The 23,115-nt window shown below is 50.5% G+C and overlaps 1 protein-coding gene across 8 annotated transcripts in view; it reads right to left on the bottom strand.

The window, feature by feature from the left end:
* SLC8A3 (solute carrier family 8 member A3) overlaps positions 1–9,042 on the bottom strand; it is a 118,341-nt gene extending 109,299 nt beyond the window's left edge. For all 8 annotated transcript variants that reach the window (XM_087746800.1, XM_087746802.1, XM_087746795.1 and 5 more), the window contains exon 1: positions 8,521–9,042. The gene's annotated coding sequence lies outside the window, so the exon portion shown is untranslated. The remainder of the gene's footprint in view (positions 1–8,520) is intronic.
* Between the last annotated feature and the right edge of the window lie 14,073 nt (positions 9,043–23,115).

Here is a 23,115-nt window from a genome sequence, read left to right as displayed (position 1 = left end):
AACAGGAGCAACAGTCTCCAAACACCAGTGGGTGAGGAGCAGTGGGCCGGGGAGAGCGTTATCCCCAGCAGAGCCACCATTACTATTTAGTTCAGGTCAGTGACACAAACGGGTAAAAGAACAAGCACAAAAGGTCTTTGACAAAAGGACGGTCACTTTTAAAGACAAGCAAAGCCTTGAAATGAATCCATTTTGCTGTGGGAGCTCAATGAGCAGACAAATGAATAAAAATGGGTTTTCAACGAATTTGAGCCCTGTATCCCAACAACCCTCCACTCTGCAGTAATCCTTCCTCTGCTCATTCTCCCTGCCCTCTGCTCTCCCCGCAGATGCGCACACAAACACTTCCATGCCCCTTCCCCTGACCCCTCCTCCCCCAGCAGCCCCTGTGGTCCTTCCCATACCCAGCTACCAGCCAAGCAAGAAGCAGCAGCACGTACTGCAGCCCCTTCTGAGCCCCCTGTGCTGGCCAGCCGGTCAGCAAGCCACCAGCACCACTGGTGCACATTTCATGACGTGCATAAGAACATGGCACCTGAGAGACCACCACCCTTTTGTCCGACGTGACTGCAGCCAGCCCGCCGTGCCTGATAGCTGCTGGCTCCCATACGGATACTTGCAAATTATCACCATGCCACCTCTTCGTGCTCTCTTTGCAATGGTACATAGATGAAGTTTCTGGAATCCTGCATGACCAAGCACAACTCCCACATCCCCTCCCTCAGCCTTCTCTGGGAAATCAGCTTTGGTCAGACGGACAGAGCTGGTCAAAGAGGCCAAAAGAAGTTTGGGGCTAACACCAACAGAAAGCTCCCAGACTGAGGGTATTTTATCTAGTGAGCACTGGAAACTTTTAAAATTCTATGCTGTGCATTTGTGCAATCTGTGGAACTCAATGCCATAAGAAATAAATTAAGTACTGGAAGACTCAAAGGAAAACTAGATGTGCATGGAAATACTCAAAATATCCATAGGTTCAGGCAGCCAGGAGGCATCCCTCCTCTTGCTCCAGAGTATATTTCAACCATTTGCTTACTGTTTTTTGTGAAACTCGCTAATGTGCATGTACGGTGAAAGCTGGAAAGGCACTTCTCAGCGGAGCATCTGCTTCCTGACTGGGCCAACCTCTTGCTTTGTCCCAGCAGCCAAGCCCATATGGACCTGAGAGAGGCAGAAAGCCACACAGAGAGGATAAACGGGGGGTTGAACATGTGAGGGATGCTGTTAGAAGACTGGGAAGCCAGAAGGCATGGAGTTGTGGGAAGTGGGGAGTTGGGGCAGTTACCGGGGAATCATGAAGAAATCTATATATTTAAGAAGGAAAAGCAGAGGAGGGAAAAGGCCAGAGTTGGGGAAAAGAGGACTGGTTGTGACTCACTGGGATGCATGAAGCAGCAAGGAGATGGATCTAGGCAGGCAACAGGCAAGCTGGCAGATTTTTGGGAGTGACGTAGGTGCACCAAGTGCAGCTGAGCATCTTCTCACCTTCAGTCCACTAGTGCGATTCCCCAGAGGGCAGGCAGCTCCGCTGTGCTCTGAAGGTTAAGCTGTGCCTTCTGCCTGGCACAAGAGCACAGTGCAGCCAATGGGTAAAACTGCATACCTACTTAAAAGCAAACCCCAACACTGCCAGGAGGGACAGGCGTTATTTTTAGCTGGGACACCAGCAGGGTCACTGCTGGTGCTGCATTTCCCCATGGAAGCCAGGGTTTCATGAAGTGTGCTGTGTGCACAGGGTCACCACGGGGGAAACATCTGTCAGGTCAGCTCTGGGAGATGGATTATTTAAGTTAGAGGAAAGGAAACATTTACTAGAAGAAGTGAACCTGAAACTACTCTGGAAGGTTAACATGGAAGGAAAAAATGATGCTTAAAGAGTGAGAGCAGGTGGTAATTTATATGAGGGCAACATCTAGTGCACCCATCTCCAAGATGCTCAGACAGGAGAATACCCCGTCACGTCTAACTCCAACAGCATCCCCTCTGCTTGCCTCCTATAACGCAAGCTTTGAAAGGCTCATTCTTGTCTGGGGGCTGCCAAAACAAAAGCAGCAGTACGTCATTACCCCTCATCAGGATCCTTCGCAAAGGAAAAGCACACAGAGAGACCCACCTTGCCTTGCACCTTGAAGACAACAACACTGAGACCTCCACCTCACTCTGGTCCTCAGGTCCTCCCATGGGGGCCCCCAATTAGCCTCAAGGCAGGCAGCCCCCCCAGGACTCAAACACTGGCTACGCACAGCACCCTCAGCAAGCACAGGGCAGCAGCACAAACTTAGCCCGCTGCGGCCTCATGAGGACAAGGAGTCAGGTCCTTCCCTGCTAGTGGGTTTCATGGGTGCAAACCTATTAAAACAGTTGGCACCGCTCCCACTTGCACTGCCAGGGAATGCAGTCTGGAGGGTTCAACATGGAGAGATTGTTGTTGATGAAGTGCTGAGTGCTAGTGTGAAGCTTTCAAGGGACTTGAAAGAATTGCGAGCAGAGGGGAAGTTCTCATTTTATTCTCTTCTTGAGGAACGTGAGTCCATTTGGCATGTTGCATGAGAAATAGCTTGGCCTAGACTCTGATTATTTTTTTTTTTCTTAATCAGGATCAACCCCTGTGAATGTTCTTGGGAAGATTTTATATTAAAAATTGTTGGTTTGTTTTTTTTTTTCTGCTGATTCTTGTGCTCTTAATAGCTTAAGAAGTGCTTTGCAGACCCCATCACTCTTAGGTTCTTTGCAACTAATTTGCATTCAGGACTATCCATCTCATCAAGAGCAGACTTCAAGGCTGAACCAACTCCAAGCCTTAACTGCTGCAGGCAATTCAGGCAGCAGCTTTACAGGTGGAGGCAGGGCTTCTTAAGCCAACCTGAACATTTTCCACCTCTGGTCATTTGTTCCCACTCTGCACTAGCTCTCTCGTTTTTGTTGGCATAACTGTTTGCATGGCTATGCCATGAATAAGGACCAGGAACCAATGTGGCTGAAAAGCAAGCTGAACCCACCACCTGGCCACACATGCCACTGTGCCAGTACCCTGCAGGGGGTGGGACAGGAGCAGGAACAAGCAGCCAGCGTGGGAAGGCTGTAGAAACCAAGGTACAAACGACAAGCATGGCCGGGGCATCGGCTGTATGGGCTGGGCCAGGTCTGCCTCCTGCAGCTGTGAATCCTGCAACACCTCCTGGACCATTTAACAGCCTTGTCCTGCTACGCAAAGGCAGAGACGCATCTCCACCTCCATTCTTCCCAACCAGCATGCGTGTTCAAGGGTCGCTGAATAATCCCAACCAAAACGATGGAAGAGGATAAAGGTGCTTATTAAGGTGAACTTTAAGCTCAACATCAAGATATTACTTTCCACCAAGGCAGGTCCAGCTCAAGGTGGTAAACCAAGACATCCAGGCCTTAATGCTCCAAAACAAATTTTCCTGACAGCAAACAGTATGGAGGGCAAAAGGACAGCTTCTTCACACAGAGCGTTACTCCCGAGTCCCCATCCATCACCAGCTGGGGTGGGCCAGCAGTGCCCGGCAGAGGCAGCACTGCCTTCCCCAGTTTGGGCGTGGGGAGCTGTGGCACTGGGGAAGTGGCGGGTTTCACAGCCTGCCCGGACCCTGGTGACGGACTCTCTCCTACCACTACTCACATTGAGGGGAGCTAGGACACATCCAGAGTGAGCTGCAGCCCGACTGCAGAGCAAGGTGCAGACATGCTCTAGCTCTCCCTGCTTTTGCCCCGACTCTGGCTCAGGGAAGGAAACCAGTTTTCCCCAGCACGCAGCGTACGAGGACACTGGCAGGGTGCCTTGTGGTGCCGGCACTGGAGGCTCCCGTTCACTCCTGGACACGTCACGTTCAACACAACCTCAGCAGTCAGATCTAAGTGCCCTCTCACAGGTACATCCCTGCATCGCTACATTTCTTTTGATTAAAACTGTATTCTGCTTTGCTGCTGGAGAGTGCTGCTGTTTGCTTTGAGACAGCCTCCAAGTACCAGCCTAGGAGAGAGCGACGATGAAAGCAGTGGCAATGCAGTCTCATATGTCTATAGTTTTAAAACTCTTTGACACCTCCCTGGTTGCAAAACATGCCCAGCAGCATAGGATATTTAGTATTTCTGATTGCTCTTGACCTGGCTGTCTCTGCTGCTGTCCTGAGTTAGGAGGCTTAGGTAAAAAGACAGCAGAGTAGAGGAAGGCGGCAAACCGAGCAAGTCCAGTTTTGCAGCCTTGAAATAATCTGCTAGTGAATGGAAATGCTGAATGGAAACAGAAGCTTCTCCCTAAATCTGAGTGCTCTGGAAAAGCTCCGTTTTATTATGATGGAAAATCCTCATTGGAGTGTTTAGTTAGAAAACAAGCTATCATAAAAGAAATGTTAAGAGCCCTAAGCTCCCTTCTCTCCCATGATGTCAACTGTCAGAGACATCAACGACAGCTCAGCTGCGTGATCAAAGGCTCCAGCAAGTGGATTTAAAGACAGAATTACCAGAAAATTGAGATCTGAAGGAGCATGGGGGCATGATCATCACCTGTTTATAAGTGTGTCTTACAGAATGAACTAATTACTTTAAGATGCTGTACCACAGGAACAACAATCACTGCAACGCTGGCAAGACGGGGTGGTGGTGGTACCTTCAGAATGGCCTGACACATCCCTGCCGCCTGATGCCTTGCTATTCCTGCAAAACCCTGTGACAGAAATGCCTAGAGGGGGGACTGGGAGGCCATCATGCTGAACTCTGCACATGCACATCCATGATAGCCCTCAAGCAGAGCTTGCAGTTTAAAGCATTAAGGCAGAGAGAGCAGAGGGGAAGGAGGGAAGCCAACTACTGTCTGTACCACGTTAGTCCCCAGGTGGCCCAGCAGCCCACTCAAGCTGCAGGAGACTTGAGGTGGTTCCCAGATTTCATTCTGGAGGTGAGCAGGGACAACAAGCTTGTCTTCAGCCTCCAACCCCACAGCCCCACATCACTGAAATCAGCAACTGTAGGACCAGTACAGAAGGTGCTTTAAAGGTGCCCCAAGAACAGCTTGTGATCTCATGTATCTCTCAATGCATGAAACTCTCCAGGACAGAGGCTATCATTTATTAGACATCTGTATGGCACTTTGAAACATGGGCCCCCAACCAGGCTGATGCCTTTAGGAGTTACCGTTATCTAAACACTAAATCAACAACAGTATTAATCTATGCCACAATACCTAAACACAGTGGGTGATGGTAGACAGAGCATCACAACTATCAATGTCCTGGCTTCAGACATTTTTTCTTCCATATTAAGAAGATTTTTTTTTGTCTGTTCAATTTAATTTCCTTTTTTTTTTTTTTAAATACAGAATTAGATATTACTGCCTGATTAAAAAAAAAAAAAAAAAAAAGAAATTTGGCCGGCAATCAAAGCCATCTTTTTAACTGTTGAAGCACATGAAAGGCATCTGAAACATGACAGCAACAAAGAACAAGGAACTATTTGTCAACGCCACTTGGTCATTGGGGAAGCTTAGGGGAGGAGACTGATGCTATTTGTTTAAAACAAGCAAACAAAAACCTGACAGACAGACCATTTATCTGTATAGTGCTTCACTTGAAAATACTGGTGGAGGGAATACATCTTAACTTGGTTTCTAATAGAAGTGCTGACACACTCCGTTACGGCACTTCCCTGCCTTGGGGATGGAGGATGCCTATCGCAGAAAGGGCCCTCTGAAACCGAGGGATGCGTGCGGGATCAGGCATGACACGGCAGCAGGTCAGCCCAGGACCTTAGAAAAACCCTTTCCTGTCCTACCAGCAATACCATAGGATCTGCCATGCTCAGACCAGCCCCATCTGAGCCCCACCAGCTCCAGAAGAAGGCAGAGGAAGCAGGGAGGCCGGGTTCATCCCTGGGTGCCTCTTTCCTTCCTACAAGCCAGCCAAGCCGAGGAGCAGTGCCCCGAATGCGCCACGCAGAATGACTGCCCATGAGTCCCAACGACAAAGCGGTCCCCGGTTGGATGGGGCACCTCCTGCTCTCACATCGGCCCAGCAAGAGCCTATGGAGCACAGCATGGTGCATGACCCAGGCCGTGCTCGGTATCCAGCTCCACATGCGCTCTCCTGTTCTGGGTGCTGGTGTTCAAGACAGCGCAGAGCATGTTTCCCACGCTGCCCAGGGCGATGGAAAGGACTATCCTGCCCGGCGATGGCATCTGCAATCCCAGGTGCCATCCTCTCAGATGGTGGCTTTGCAGAGAAAGGGGGCAATTTCTCTGCAAGGGAGAAGTGCTACGCAGAGTCGCGTTACGATGGCTACACATCCACCTTCCCTCTCGCACCCTGTCACCCACTAGTTTTTGCAACCATGTCCTCACCAAATCCCCATGCAGGTAGAAAAATATCATTAACAATACAGATGAGACCCAGCGAGATGAAATGATGTGCCCAGCAGCACGCTGGAGGCTTGCCAGAGACTGGGAGCCTACCTGCATTCCCAGTGCCCTCACGCAGGACCTGAGCAGCGGGATTACCACAATCTCTCATACCTTGGGCATTTGGGAAATGCTTGAACCACCCACTTATTAGAACAGGACTCATGTTTGGCTTGGGGAAAAAAAAAATGGGCTGCTATACTGCACCTTTCACTTAGCGCGCTCTATCTATTCACATTCGGTCCTCTTCTTCCCCACCACAGTTGATGTTACACCCTTTTATTTACAATAGAGGGGTAACCGATTTGACTGCTATCACATTGCATGCTCGCAGCAGAACTGAGGGCTCCTGGGCTGCTCTCGCTCCTCCCCAGCCAGCCCTCGGCAGTAGCTGGACGTGCTCTTTTCTAGCATCACCACTTCTGCTCGGGAAACAAGTCTTGTTCCAGTTGACCACAGAAGCCTGAATGTAAGCGCCAAACACGACTTACTTTCTTAGCTAAACCATGATCAGGGTAAAAAAACGCCTGCAACAGCAGTGGATGGAGCAGGATTAGGGACTCCCTAGAAATGCTTGTACTGCTGGGGAGCGATGACTCTCCCTGCTGCACCAAACCTACAGAGCACCTTCAAGGCCCCTGTGTCTCAGCAGTCCCCCAAAGCCAGCTCTCCTCTCCCAGGCCTCCCGCCAGGCTCCCAGAGAGCACGGGATGAGCGCTCTTGAGTGGGAAGATGCCACTGACTGTTACCTAAGTCTTCCAGCCCCGTCCGCTCCAGAAATAAAAAACAGCTCAACAAAATCACCCTTTTGCTCTACAAAGAGATGCGACGAATTAAAGGAATATAAGCACGGGGGGGTGGGGGTGTGGGGGGTGTGCATAAGGCACCCCTTCTCACCCCCACAGTTCCTCCAGTGTCTCACCTTAAATCTGAAACAGATTTTTAGGGTGAAATCCCTAGAAGAAGCCCAGGAACAAACCAAGAGCCAGGAACCCAACCATTACACCACAGCTCCACTTGGGGGGGAGAAGGGGGAAATGGCCATAGCCTCACATTTTAGAACAACAGTAAAAAAACCCCTAAAACACTTGCAACGGTTTCATCTCCCACCCAGGGCAATCGATAGTTTAGACACAGGTGAAAAAAACAAAGCCCTGAAGCAAGGCTGGGAGGGAGGAAGAGTATGAAATTACCCAACATTTAGGTCAGCTCGTGTGCGTGCGTGTGTGCGTGTGTACCACTGCTCTCCCCCTGCCAGCCGGGGGCTGCGGGGGCTCCGCAAGCGGCCCCGTGCCCTATTTAGGGCAGAGCCTGGCGCAGCAGCTATATTTGACACCCGGGGTAAACAAGCCGGCCCCGGCGGACGGAGCGCGACAGCTGCCCGGGACGGCGGCCGCGGGGGGCTGGCCCGGCCCGGCCTCCCCCCGGCGGAAAAAAAATAATTAAAAACAAAAAAAAGGATTTTTTTTTTTTTAAAAAAACCGGGAATTTATAGCACTGCATGAGAGGCGCTTCCCCCGCCCGGCAGCCCCGGGCAGAGCCACCCCCCGTGCTCCCCGGCATCCCTGCGGGCCGCGCCGCGCCGAGCCGAGCCGGGGCACCCCCGCCCGGCGGCGGGGGGGATCCCGGGGCCCCCGCGCACGGTGCGGCGGCTCGGGCTGCTCCTGCCGCGCACGCCCCGCCGGCGCCCGGCGGCTCCCGCCGCTCCCTCGCTCCGCCAGGGCCAGGCCCCGGCCCCGCAGCGCCCGGCCCGGCCCGGCCCGGCCCGGCGCCCCCTCCCCGGCGCGCATCCATCCCGCAGCGCCCGCTCCGCGCCGTAGGCAAAGCCCTCCCCCCGCAGCACACACACACACGCACCCACACATACACACACACACACGGGGCCGCCGGAGCTCCGGGAAAACAGCACGAACGAAGCGAGCTCCCAGCGCCTGGGCAACGTTAAATCCCCTTTCCCCCCGCAGCCCGGCAGCCGAGCCTGCAAAGAGCCCTCCGCCCCCCAGCACCCCGGCTCCAGGGCCATTGGCATGCAAGGCACTCGACAGCAGGAAACTTAACCGCCAGCCCTGCGTCTCCTACGGAGCAGGGGGTAGCACCCTCTTACTTACCCCTTCTGGTTGCTTTCCTGACTTTTATTTTTTTGGAGGGTCGGGCGGGGGGGCTCCGCTGGCTCCCCAGCACAAATCCTTCCGGTTCCTAACGGGAGCTCATCGCATCTCCCGGTGATTCACCGACGGTGCGTGCGGGTACGGGGGGGGGTCGCCTTTGCATGTCAGTCCAAGTTGCCTTGCTCGCTACAAAACCTGTGCTCTCTTTTGCAGCTGTCAGGGTGAGCGGGGAGGTGCATCTGGAAAAGGGGGTGGGGGTGGAGGTAAAATGTTGATAAATCCCCCAGCCTTGATCTTCAGCTCCGTGCGGTGGAGTTTGGGGAGGGAAGGGAGATCTGGCGAACGGGGAGGAGGACGAGGAGGACGGAGATGAATGGGGGTCGAGGGAGGGGGGAAGAGAAAATGAATTGTACCCCAGATTGCCACTGAATCTGCTGGGCTTCCCCCGCTCCCGCTCTCACACCATCGGGGCTCGGTCCAGGCTTCCCAGCATTACGGTGCACGGCAAAGCGCTGAGCCTGGTTCCTGGGAGCCAGCGAGGTTTGCACAACTGCAGCAAGAAGCCAAATCAAAAAGCCAATCTGCGAGCCTCCAAACTCCACGTCACCCTATCAGCTGGGAGCGAGAGCTGCAACAGAATTACAAGCCATGCATATTTATTCTTCTGAATCCAGGGGGGGATTTTCGGATCGTTTAAAGCAAGGCACGACGAAACCAGAGCAAACCCTTTCCAAAATAAATAAAGGCATGTAACGGGCGCACACTCACACACGCATGCACACCCCCCCCCTCCCATGAGATCTCTGTGGGTATATATAGATAGAGACATACACTCACTGAGCGGCGATCACTCCTGTACCCTCCACGTATATTGACTTGACTTTGTGTATTTCAAGCAAGGGAGGGGAAGAACAGGGTAGTTGAGCCTCAGAGCAGAAGATATTGATTGCATATCTGAAATTTAAAGCATCTGCCAAACACTTCTGAGAGATTAAATACAGGCAACGTAATTACACAGGCAGAGCTGGTCCCGGTATCCATTTGAAGCTGCAGGCTTTGGTTTGTGCTTGCCACCCAGTCATTTTTGCTAACCAAAGTCAAATAACAAGTTGTGAGACAGCAAGTCATTTTAAGGTAAAACATACACGTTGGCTCCAGAGTTGCTATTTGACTTTGGCAGAAGATGGCCGGGGGCTGGTTTCCACCGCCTTGGAACAGGACAGTAGCTTTATGCCTTACACAAGGCTCATCATGATGTTTGCACACAGGTTGGTTTGTCTCTCCTTGTGATCCCCTCTGTTCTTGCCACAGCAGTTACAGGCAGATGTCTGCCTCCAGGAGATTTACCTTCTCGCATGGCTTCTCACTTCTTTAAAGAACCAGCAAGCCCATGTACTGTCAGGCAATGATCCCTGACATGGGGCCATTCCGCCGAAGGATGGGCTGTCTCATCCTCCAGGGGGAAGATGTCCCCACTCCATCGTCCCCAGTGTCTCCCCTTACCCCATGACACGATGAGGGAGCAGAAGCTTTCTGGTGAGACCCGAGACCACATGCAAGTGCAAACTGTCCCTGTCAAAAGCAGCTGTGTAAACTGCCATGAGAAACCCGAGCCCGAGTCCTACATTGGGCAACAGCTTTTACCTCAACCAGGCACAGGCAGGAGATGTACAAAGAGGGAAGGGGAAAGGGCAGTAAAACAGTTACTGGGAGGGTGACATGTGAAATAGTTGCATCTACTACGTGCTGCCAAAAATGGGTAAGGAAAGCTGCAAATGGTCTGTGGTCCCCTGCAGGAAAGCGCAGGCCACCAAGTCCCTGAAAGTCAGCTAGTACGTTGCGGTTACGGCTCCACAGGGCAGCCCCTGGCCCCACGCCTTAGCATGGAAGGGATCCAGAGACCTGGAAGAGCAGTTACCCATTCTGGTCTGGCTACTCACTGTTATTAGTTAGAGCAGGGCATGGAAACAGAGACAGGAGCACCTGGAGAAGGCCACAAAGGGGACACGGCTGCTGTCAGGTGGGGTGGATGAGTAGGAGATGGCGGCACAGAAGAGTACAGAACATCCCGTGGGTCCCAGATTCAGCCCTGTATCTCCCCAAGTGCCACCTGCCACTCCTGCTGTCCCCAAATAGCCCAAGCAAGGCAGCGTACCTGGTGGGAACGTGGCATGGGATGCATGCAGGCCAGAGGACAAAGTGAGATCTAACATGTGCCTATGTGCTTGAGCTCAGGGTGCCGGCCAGCCCCGCACAGGGCTGCGCGCTCAGATGATGCTTCTGTGTGACTTCAGGGAGGGGAAGGGCTTTCCAGTGCCCGGGGGCACACAGGCACATGTGCACGTGTGGGCCGAGGCATTAAAGTGCCCAGCAGTCTCATCGGAGCTGTGGAAGAGTCCTTATTGACATCGACACATAAAATCAACAGCACAGCATCAATGGCTGAAGCCTAAGACTGGGGAGGGTGCAGGGACACTGGTGCTGGCCCATGCCACCCGTTCTCCAGGCAGCCACCTCCAAACCTCTCACCCCTGCCGTAGAGGACAGACCCCGAGGGTGGCAGATCTCCATCCCCTCCAACACAGAGCAAAGGAAACCAGCCCAGCCGGCCCAGGGAAACTCTCCCAACCCACGGCTCATCGTCAGGCGGTTCCAAACACCAAAGGCTCGGCGAGAGCAGGTCTGGAGTCAAGGAACGGCGGTACAAACTGCTTGTCAGCGGGAGCAAGCCCTGGGGGCGACACACAAATTTACAGCTGACAATAACTTAAGATAGACAGAGCTCTTTATTGTACACAGATGTTTCATTTCACCTCATCTCCTCAACTCAGTACATAAAATCATGCCTAATACGTTTAAGGAATACTCCCAGGCATTTCCCTCTTTCCTTCCCTTCCACAGGGGCCTGGTCTTACGTTGCCCAGTTCGGGCAGAAATTGTTCATCGCAAGAGTAGTATATGAATTTTTTAATCTCCTTAGTCATAAAGGTGTGCTTGCAAGGTACTAACCTGGGATGAAAGCATCCAAACCCTTTATATAATAATACTATTAAAAAAAACCCAAACCCTCTTGTTTATGTTAGCTTTAGCAAATAAAATACAGGGATTTCAAACTCCTGGGCTGCTTAGCACAAGCTCACTGAAGAAGCCTAGATGGCAGTTTTTAATGAATACCAAGATCACTTGATGTTTCAAGTGTTACCTCACCTAAACCAAAACCACTAGAAGACTATCAAATACTAATATATTAAAGGAACACACACTATTTCTTTCATAAAAGCTTTTCTCACTGTCTGTGAATGACAAGCATAATTAATAATTACATTGTGCAGCAACAAAAAAAAAATATAAAATTTGTAAAGCAAAATCCATCCCCCTCCAGACTCCTCCATGATCACCTGAAACCAAAACCACAGGTAGGCAACATCATTCATGAACCAGAAAGGCATCAGTTGGGTGCTTTTCCCATGAGCAATCAAGACCTTAGTCTCGCTCTCAAACCTGTCTCCAAGCTCTGAAAATTTGGGGTGGAACAAGAAATGCAGGCTTTGCACTTCCTTTTCTTGTCCACCTAAGACTATAGAAGATTTTTCTACCTTAATCCATGGTTTCAACATCCCATGGCTTCAGTCTTCTGCTGGCAACCGTACTGATAATGAAGATGCTGATAGCAGAACCTAGCCGATGGCAGTGCTGTTGATAAAGACACTGTGCATAACAGGCATCGACCTGCTCTGCCAGGCCAATGTCATCTATCGACATAAAAAAAACCGTGCCAGTGTCCCAAAGGTTCCAGAAGAAACTCTGGGAGTGCGTTAGCTGAGTCAGAAAGGACCTTTTCCTTCCCCTTCATCCACCAACTGGGCACTTAACACGTACGGGTAAGAATTTCACACAGTTGCCATCCAAAATTTCAGATGGATATGGCCATATTACTGCTATATTATGGCAGACAGCACAAGCTGCAGGTTTGGCTCCTCCTTGGAAAATTTCTACCTGAGTAAGGTGTTGTGGTTTAACCCTGGCCAGCAACTAAGCACCACACAGCCGCTCGCTCACTCCCTGCCCCCGGTGGGATGGGGGAGAGAATTGGAAGGGTAACAGTGAGAAAACTTGTGGGTTAAGAACAGTTTAATAATTGAAGTAAAATAAAATAGAGTAGTAGTAATAATAATAATAATATTATAAAACAATAATAATATACAAAGCAAGTGATACACGACACAATTGCTCACCACCCACTGACCAATGCCCAGTACATCCCCAAGCGGCAATTGCTGCCCCCTGGCCAGCTCCCCCCAGTTTATATACTGAGCATGACGTCATACGGTATGGCATAGCCCTTTGGCCAGTCTGGGCCAGCTGTCCTGGCTGTGCCCCCTCCCAGCTTCTTGTGCACCAGGCAGAGCATGGGAAGCTGAAAAGTCCTTGACTTAGTGTAAGCACTACTTAGCAACAACTAAAACATCAGTGTGTTATCAACATGATTCTCATCCTAAATCCAAAACACAGCACTATACCAGCTACTAGCAAGAAAATTAACTCTATCCCAGCTGAAATCAGGACACAAGGCCATAGGAATTACTCCCACCGTCTTGCTGTCTTCCTCCAATCTTTCAGCCCTTGGCCTAATGACCCAAGAATGGCCACAAACACTATCTACATTTGCCCTTGTTGCTTGAATACAAGCAGCCTGACTGCTCCTGCCCCAAAGTTGGTATCTAAGGGCCTGACACAGCCCCCTTTTCTCATTCAAGATTTGGTCTCGGTGCACCGGGGTTATGTGTCAGGTTATTTTTTCATAGCTTTGCTTTTCCCCCCTCATCAGCTTTCATCGGGTGCCTGCTCACATTCATGTCAGAAGAGATGGGATAATGTGACATTTATTAGTACGATGCGTCTGCACAGCCTTGAAATGAAGTTCCAGATCTGAGAAAAAATTACTTTCTAGGGGAAAAGAGGAAAGGAAGGACCATATAGGAGGCAGCTTCAAGGCTATCTGTGATTAGAGAGCAAATGAACCCAGCTTAAATGTTAAATTCTGTGCTTTATTTTTCCCCCCCATAAAAGCCTGCTTTGCAAACATGACTGGGGCTCTGAGAGCCAAGCTGGGCTTTACACACACAAAAGCCTATCAGGCAAGCCATGGGACACCTGGGACAGTCCACACTCCCTTCGTGGCACTTCCTGCAACCAGAGGGCAATTTCTCCACAGGTCCTAGCAGATGGGTTTCTGCCACGGATGCACAAGGAAGGATGAAACATTGCTCATACTTCGTGTATCCTTTGTGCACTCATCAGGAAGGAACAAAGTACGGGTTTAATCTCTCTGATCCGCAGATGTGGCTGTGACATGTAGGGAGTGATAAGATCTCATTGAAGAGCTTCCCACGAGGTTTAGTCTGGGGTCAGAGCCTGTGTTCCTCAGGTCTGGCTCAGAAGGAAGGGTAGTTCTTTGCATGGCCACCTTCACCATCGCAACTGAGCGCACAGCAACCTAGAGATGAGCCCACGTGTAGGTGTCCAATACCACAAATGTCCTGGTCTGGGTTTGCCAAGGGTATTCTGTGTAAGCGAACATGGACCTAAAGAAACTTAATGCAGCATTCAGACACTGTGTACAACTCCCCCAAAAATATATATATATAAAAAAACCTAACTAAAGATAGCAGCTAGTCGTTGGGAGTTCAGGGCAACTGAAACACTTGAAAACTTTTGATGAGAAGTGACATCTTCCAAAGAATCCACCTGAAGATGAAGAAGAGTGAGGGCACACCTCAAAACCAGATTTTGATCATGGTGGAATCCAGGACACGTGTTAATTCCAAAGTTTTCCATTTTTGCATTGGCTTCAGAAACTGTCGGTGCGTAGATTGACTACTGCAGGGTGCAGAGAAAGTGGGCATCTGTGGTGGAGCATACCCCCTCAGGCCAAACACCCAGGGGCAAGACCTGGCAAGCCAGTGCATCCTGGAGCAGGAAACAGGCACTCATTCAAAGGGAATTTTTCCAGCATTTTAAATGCCAGCCACGGGTGGTGTTCAGGCGGACCTTCTCAGGTTGAGGTGCTCTGGGACTTTCCTTCTTTTTAGTGTCTTAGAGCAATAGCTTAACAGCAATTCTGTTACAAACTAGGTTATATGTTTTTGAAGGCGTTTTATAATGCAAGTTTTTCCCAGGAAGGACCAATGGGACTCTATTCCTTACCGCATCAGGGTGTGTGCCAGGACAGAGGTCACAAGCAGATCCAGAAGGTCCCTTTCAACTGCAGTGACCAGTAATTAGCAACCAGCACCAACACGGCTGGCGATACACCCATTTTCTCAGCTGCAGAACAAGTACACAAGGCTCAGATTACAGCTGCGGACTGGATCTGCTCTTCTCCCCACTCTCACTGAGGACCAAGGAGCCTGGCCTCAGAGGAGGAGGTCTGGCATGACAGATGACAGCAACAGATATTAGCATGGTGAGAAGCCTGCAAGCACATCAGCACATTCTGATGGGTTCCTGTTCGTGTCTTACAAAGCCCTAGAAGAGGATTTGGCTCCCAAAGTTGTCAATTTATTTAACAGCTTCACAAAATCATTTTGAATTCCAAAAATCAATGGGAAAAGCTCATATTTCATTGATCTTGAAACCCAACAAAGACAAAAATCAATTGTACCTCTACTACTCTGGTTTCCCTGTTAAACACTGGCACCAAGATTTTTTTTTTTTTCTGCTTCCTGCACCACATGCTGGCTAATAACATGAGAAAAATCCACGTTTCTAAAACTAAGCCAGCTCTTTGTGGAGAGGATTCACAGAAGTTCTGGAGGAGCGGCCGGTGCTTCGGCCATGTGCCACGCACAGGCCAGCTTTCTTATGCCTCTCTCAAACTCTTTGCCCTTCATCCTGTGTCTGTACCTTCAAATTCTGGGTAAACTACTCTCTGGCCAGTGGGCTTGCTAACAGGCTAGATTGTGCTGCTATTGGTAATGAAAAATGGTTAGGGTTATGTTATATTGCAGATAGCGTATAGGTAGTAGGAGCATGTTATCCCCTGTATTGGCTTCCAGTTCCTAAGGGTCTTCCACAGCATCAGCAATTCAAACCCTCCTATCCATTTTGCAGCCCAGGTGGCCAACGGACCCAGAGCCACCCTGCAGTCACCCACCTCCACTAGCAGTGCTTGGTACAGGGTCGTGGGTGCTCAGCTCATGGGCAGAAAATGCTGGTGTGACTGTGGGCGCCCCTGCCCTTAACCTCACGGCAGTTTCTGTAGGGGCTGCAAACAAGGTTTCACGCTATGGTCTGTCTCCACTTTGAGCGTGCAGGATGCCAGAGCTGAAGGCCTCAACCTCGGGGGATGTTACCAGACAGCACAACTACAGACCTTGATAGCACAGTCCAATGGGGATAACAATAAATGCTGGATAAAGACAGAATAAGATTTTACTATTCCCCTAAGGTCAATGTAATAATTTTCTTAGCAAAACAGCTGAGACCTACTAAAAAAAAAAAAAAAAAAAAAAAAAGTCTCCCATGCAATAGTGTCTCTTCCTTTAAAAATCTGGGACAAAGTGAAGAGTGCCAGATTGCCTCTTCCCCCTGAGCAGTTGGAAAAAAGCCATGCTTCCCTCCAGGAGGCTCTGATCCTGGTTTATAAAAATCAGGGGAAAAAGGAACTATAAAGTAAATTAACATCAACTGTTAATGAAAGTTAACAGTTTAATTAAAGGAGTGAGCGGCTTGTGCATGGAGAGATTGGAGAGACGCATCCCTCTCTGGGATACACATGCCTTCTGTCCAGGTCCGGCAGGACCCAGGAAACACATACAGGACAAGTGCCCCAGTGCAGGGTCTGACCCCAGGCCGCTCTGGTGAGGTACAGGGGCACAGACAGTCCCCCTGGGAAGAGGCCTGCCATCTGGACTCCACGCAAGGTCTGCTATCACCCTCAGCACTGAAGCCTTGACTTTAAGTCTCTCGCTATGTCACCGAACTGTCCTTCTGACATGTGTCATGTTTTTAGTTGAAGTGGGTGCTACTGAATAAAATGTTGGTTATCCCTTAAAGTATTAATTTATTCAGGTCCTCCTAAAAGTTAAGTTTACAAGAGTATTATCCATTGTTTCAATGTTTAAAAAAATGCACAGCCACAAAAGGACATAGGCACATGCACCATATACCTATATATGCTTAGATCCTGCTGAACACAACCCGCTTGTCCTAGGCACGGCATCACAGCCTGAAGCAGTCCCACAGTATTGCTCTGACAACAGAATCCCACCCTCAGAGCAGTCAAAAGGATTCAGACAGAAGGACGGTAATTTGTGGAGGAGAAAGACATGCTCAGCCATATGCACAAAAGACAGGGTGGTCTTTCATAGCCCAGCTTTTCTTGCTAAAGGGGTTTCTTTTCCACACAATATGTATTTTGTCCTGTACTTTGTACTCAGTCCTACATTCAGCCTCTGCCCCATCCTCTGCCCCTTTCTGTACACCATCTCCCACCCACTTATGCCTCTTGCCACACACCCTCTTTAAGCTGTGCTTTATGTTGTTGCTGTGGGGACGTGGGTTTAGCTGTTGCTCTTTGTCAACACATCACATCAACTGTAGCTTGGAGTAGCTCTGTCTTTCTCTCCATGATAACTCATTTGCATCCCCTAATGTGCAGAAGGATGTTTGCTCTGGAGATAATAGGTGAAATAACCTGGAACGGCAGAAGCACTTCAGCCTGGAGAGTCTCGGGCTGCCAGTCTCCCCCTCTAGGCACCCTCCTGGTAGAGGGAGGCTATGGCCATTTTGCACAGTCTCTGGCCTGTGCCCTTTTTCACACTGATTTTTGCACTGCTGGCCATCTTGCAGTTACAGGGAAACATCCCCCACTTCCAGGAATCCCAGTCACACCAGGATGCTCACAGAGTTGTTTTCCAAATACACCAACCTCACCCCAAGGGCCACAAGCAGAAACATCAGGCAGAAAAAACCACCTCATCTCCACATGCTGGTAGATTTGTCAAGGTTCATAGCTGCAGCAGCCACCTGAACCATGTTTTTTGACAGGAGTGGCCCAATGTCACTCGGCACAGCTGAGCCGACAAGACCCAGCTGGCAACACAGTATCTTGCAGCAGAGCCCCAACATACTGAGTGCTTCCCTCAGCCCGGGCATCCCAAGCCTCTCCTTCCTCCCCCCATCTGCCTAATTTCTCACAACTTGGAAATTAAGATTTTGGGAACCGCTAACCAGCTACCAAATTTCCCTGCAGTGGGCTAGCAGGTTCCAGAGCTCTGAGAGGGACCGCCAGATGAGCACAGGTAGGTACCTGCTGGCAAAGCAAGACCACGCAGCCTCCTTGCCTCAGGAACCCAGCCCAGAAGTCACAACAGAGCTCTCAGCAGGTATCATACATGTGGACTAAATGCCAACCCCACAAGCCCTTTACAAAGGCTAAACCATGAGAAAATGCCATTTACCTTAATGCGAAGAGTAGCAGAACCTCATGCAAACACCAGAGCTCAGAGGAAACCAAGCCCCAAAGGCCAAACGCCAGCAGCACACAGGAACCGGTGGCAGAGCTGTGCTCCCTGAAGTGCTGGCAGGAGCTGAAGAAGTGGCTTTGTGGTGCTCGCGGAGGCCCAGCTCACCTGTGCAGCGAGCGTGTGTGTGTGCTCAGAGCAGGCTGCCTGTCAGGCTGGTGACAAGCTGCAGGTGGGGTCCAGCCCCCTGGGAGCGTGGCTCCCTTCCTAGCACTGCTGCCTCTGTGGAGGGCAATGGGTGATGCCAGGAAGCAGGTCCTGGTTCAGATGCCCACCTTTGCTGTGCCCTAGGGGTGTCCTGCAGGAGTCCTTCTGGGGTGACAGAGCCCTCACCCCTGTCCTGCCACCAGCCCCTTCCTCCTGGGGACAGGGAGCATCTATGAACCACATGAGCTCCCCAGCTGCTGCCTCTGTGTGCTGTTCCCTGCCCTGCCTGCACTCAGTTCGCATCTGCTGCATCCAAGGTCCTCAGAAGGGCCTGGATTTACTCCTGAACTGGAAGTCAAAGGTACTGACAGTGCCAGAAGCAATTTCCAGGTAACATCTCCCCATCATTACCCATGCAGCAGAACAGGCTCCTGAGTCCCAGCAGTGTGCAGACCAAGTCACTTGACTGGGAGCCAGGAGACCTGCTGCTCCCAGCCCTGCCGTAGCTTACTCCAGCAGCTTCAGCAGCACCAGGCAACTCCTTGAATGAGATGGGGCATTACTCATCTCCCAAGGCTGCTGCAAGGGCTAATTGCTTGACAGTTGGTTGCAATGCCCTCCAGAGGATGAGGGTGTGGTTCAGCACACTCATTATGTGGCTCATTACAGAAGTTAGTATTTAGTAGACAAGGGAAACAGCATCCCAGGAGCGGCAGCATCGCAAAGCGGCCTCCTTCCCTAGCATCATGTAGTTTTGCTCACACTGCAAGAGCAGCAGGGCCTGCAGTGCTTGGATTCCCTTTCAGCTGGTTCTGCTATGAACCACTGTGCTCCCCCTTAGCTGCTGTCCCTACTGCCATTGTCTCACTGGTTTCAGATGCATCTAGAAACGGACTGAGCCCTTACTTACTCAGTATGGTTATATTCCTATGGTGCTCCACTTAACATCTTTCTAGCGCCTCTTCAAGTACTTTCTCATTACTGAGGAGGAGAGTAGAGGGATGGCTCCATGTCCTACAGGGCACTGTGACTGCTGCTGCGGGACTAGGGATAGCCAAGCCATCGGCTGCCACAGCCACCCCTGGGGAAAAGACCAAGGGTCCCCTCTTCCCCACTGGCTGGTGGAGCATTATCCCCTCTGCATCTCCCCTCTGCCCAACACTATCCTGCGGATCAGCGTGCCTCCAGGCATCCAGGCTGCTGCCTGTCAGCTACTGCACTCAGAAGCCTGGCAGCAAGTCCTGGCTTTCCTGGGCTGGGTGACTACCAGACCCACCGTGCGCTCCCAAGGGAGGTGAAGGGCATAGCTCCCCCTCCACATGCTGTAAGGGTTTTAATCCCATCCCTGGAAGGGTGTGCAGGGACAAGACCATGCAATAGAGCCATGAGGTGAATCTCATTTCGCCATGCCTTCATAAAGAGAGAAACCAGGAAACACCCTTTATCTAGCCTCTGCACAGACACCTTTTCGTCTTCATTTCTTTATTGATGGTTTCATCATTTACTGCCTTCATGAGACAGAGAGCTGCTGTGATGTGGTGAGGGTATAGGCTGCAAGAGCAGCTCCCTTGTTGGACTTGTTTGGTGGGTGTGTTGAGATTTTAAGTCCTTTGCTAGCTTCCATGAACAATGAATGCATGTTCAAAAAAAGGGGAAAAAAAAAAAGATAAAAAAAGATATTATTAGAAGGAGCAAAGCCTCAATGAGTCCCATCACTTCCCCCAGCTGCTGCCGTGTCTAATCATTTTCATAGTGTATCAGGAAGTGTGAAATCATCAATTAATTTTATCACTGTGATTTTCATCACAGAAGGTGGGGACATGAAACCTTTCTCTCTTGAATGCAATTGCAGCTGCAGGTTCATTCTCAGCTACCAAGTCTCCCCCCTTACCCCAGGAACCACTGGGGAAAGCGATGAGACAAAACACTCCAAACCAGATCACCTCTTTTCTTTGATGGAAACACACAGACGAACACCACTCCTTGCTATAGAAACCTCCCAGGATGCTGAGATGCTGAGCAGGGGAAGTTCCCTTCACAGATTTCTCACCAGTACACAGTAAATAAGACACATGCGTGCTTCCGCCAGGGCTCTGCTGCCTGCGAAAGGCTCTTGCCCCTCTCAGCAGCAGCGAGGGCAGAGCTCTGAGCCTGGGCACCCCGGCTATGAAGCACCAAGCACCCAGACTCAGTCTCCAGGCATTGTCTTAACTGTCTGAGCATTGCACTGTCCTCAGCCAGGTCAAAGGTCTCTGCATCTTGTAGGACCAATCCAAAAATCACAAACTACTGAACTTTGGGCAGCCTTCTCTGGGCTGTTGGAGAACCCGAGGACAATCTCTCCTCACTCCATCCACACCTGCCAATGCAGGACCTCTCCCTCACCCAATGCATTTACAGAGACAAGTGCAATGAGGTCCTGACCAGCCCAATGTTACTGCAGTGCCCGGGGGCAGATGCAGAGAGCTTCCAGTCACTTTAGCAGAGTACAGATTATGATGAGATCAAGCCAAATCCTGATCCTATGGAAATTAGCTGGAACCTCATCACTGTGAGCAGTATGGTCCATGCTGCACTACAGGAGCTGCTGAAGAGCCTGGAGAAGCAGTGCGGAGCGGTGGAGGGCAGGAAGCGAAGCGTACTGTGTCCAACACCTTCCAAGGGGAATTCACAGAAGCAGAATGAAATTTGGACTCTGTCCAGAACATCACAGCCACCAGTCCCCTCGTGGAGTATAACAGACCTTTAATGACAACAGCTGAGTTGATGTCTTCTACTAAAAGGCAAGATCACAGACAAACGGGTCATTAGTTTGCTCCTGACCTTGAACTGGACTGGAGACGATCGCAGTCCCACTGCCACCGGCTCAGCCTCTCAAAGAGAAGAGTGCAACATGCATGGAGACCTCCCGACGCAGCCTGCATCCCCCTTGCGTGCTGCAGGACCTCCTCCTTCACACACCAGCCCAGTACAAGGTCACTGGCCACCCTGGCATTACATTCTGACTGTTTATTATTTAATGAAGCAGGTGGGGAAGGAAATTACTTGGGGCAGCAACAATTCTCCTGCTTCCCTGGCATGGGATGGTGTTAGCCAGCATGGGTGTAATGACAGTCCCACAAGGCACTTGCCTTAACCACATCCAGAAGGGAAGGCTAGCGTGGACCAGGTTAGCACAAGCAGATCCTTGTACTGCTTGGCTTCCACCAATGTCCAAACTGGACTGAGCAGATCAGAGCACTGGGACAGAGAGAAACCCTTGAGCCAGGATACAAAATTAAATCAAAGTTTTAATGGGCTAGGATGAAAGGGGAAGTACTTCAAAGCAAAGCATTAATTTTCCTTTTTGCTGTGTTTTTTCCTTCCCCCTTGTTTTAATGTGATGGATCACCTGATAATGACAGGCGGTTGCTTTGACTGACATGTACACCCAGGATAAAGGAGAGCAGGAAATTGGATCTGAGGCTCTTTACTGTATTTCAGTGAGTCCTGGAGCCACCAGAGAGAGACACTTGGTTGGATTGCTAATGCCATCGCATTCCCCGCAGCTGCAACCATCCGGTCCTGTGTCCAATTTCCTGCCATCATTTGTTGTGCCTAGTGCGCAGCCAAAGAACAGGAGTATGAAGTTATCTGATTTAGAGATGTACACGAATGAGGCACAAGCTCTGGCTATGGTAGGAAACTGAACTGTTGATGAAAATGGTTTTCAGCGGGGAGCCTCCTTCTCCTCTCCCAGCCTCCCCCATTTTGAGTTGTCCAGGGCTTAAGGTCACAACTATTGCCTCTTTCACCAAGACATCAATGAACTGGTTTAGTACTTGCTTTTCAGGCCCCACTTCTTCTGTCCACTGTGAGGAAAACTCTCTGAAAGTACATGAAGCCCCTTCCCCTCTCCCTTCCTCCCTGTCCCAGCTGCTCTCTGCCACAGCAGAGGTAATACGCTTTCTTGGTTTAACCCCAGCTGGCAACTAAGCACCACACAGTCGCTCGCTCACTCCCCCCCAATGGGATGGGGGAGAGAATCAGAAGAGTAAAAGTGAGAAAACTCGTGGGTTGAGATAAAGACAGTTTAATAGGGAAAGCAAAAGCCATGCATGCAAGCAGAGCAAAACAAGGAATTCATTCCCTGCTTCCCCTCGGCAGGCAGGTGTTCAGCCATCTCCAGGAAAGCAGGGCTCCATCACGCACAACGGTTACTTGGAGAGACAAAATGCCATAACACCAAGTGTCCCCTGCCCTTCCTTCTTCTTCCCCCAGCTTTATATGCTGAGCTTGACATCATATGGTGTGGGATATCCCTTTGGTCAGTTGGGGTCTGCTGTCCCAGCTGTGTCCCCTCCCAGCTTCTTGTGCACCCCCAGCCTGCTCGCTGGTGGGGTGGGGCAAGAAGCAGAAGAGGCCTCAACTCTGTATAAGCACTGCTCAGCAATAACAAAAGCATCTCTGTTTTCAGCACAGATCCAAAACGTAGCCCCATACTAACTACTATGAAGAAAATTAACTCTGCCCCAGCCAAAACCAGCACATATGCTGAGCACACAACCTTAGTTACCTTCACTCTGCCACCTTCTGCATCCTACAGGAAAAGCTGATTTGCCTGCTAAAGGGAGTAGAGAAGGGAAGGGGACCACAACAGGGCAGGGGTAGATTTTCTAATATATGGTGAAATCTCCTTTGGGTTCAGATCTGGCCTTGTAGGAGCTGTGAGCACGTTGGGAATCTGTTCGTGTTGTGGGCTTTGCTGGGTCCTCAAAGCCAAATCCCATCACATGCTTCCTCAGCTGTGTATTTTTATTTTAGATCTACAGGCTAGACAAGCATCTGAACATGCATGACACTTAATTGCTTCTCAGCTTTGGGGGATCTGCACTACATCCCCCTGGAAAGCTATTTTAATTGCCACACCACCTGGAAAACC

Source organism: Nipponia nippon, unplaced genomic scaffold (assembly GCF_047370975.1).
Source record: "Nipponia nippon isolate SJK-2023a ecotype South Korea unplaced genomic scaffold, ASM4737097v1 scaffold_10, whole genome shotgun sequence".
Lineage (NCBI taxonomy): Eukaryota > Metazoa > Chordata > Aves > Pelecaniformes > Threskiornithidae > Nipponia > Nipponia nippon.
Note: the sequence above shows the minus strand (reverse complement) of the source record. Positions and strands in the feature narration are given on the sequence as shown.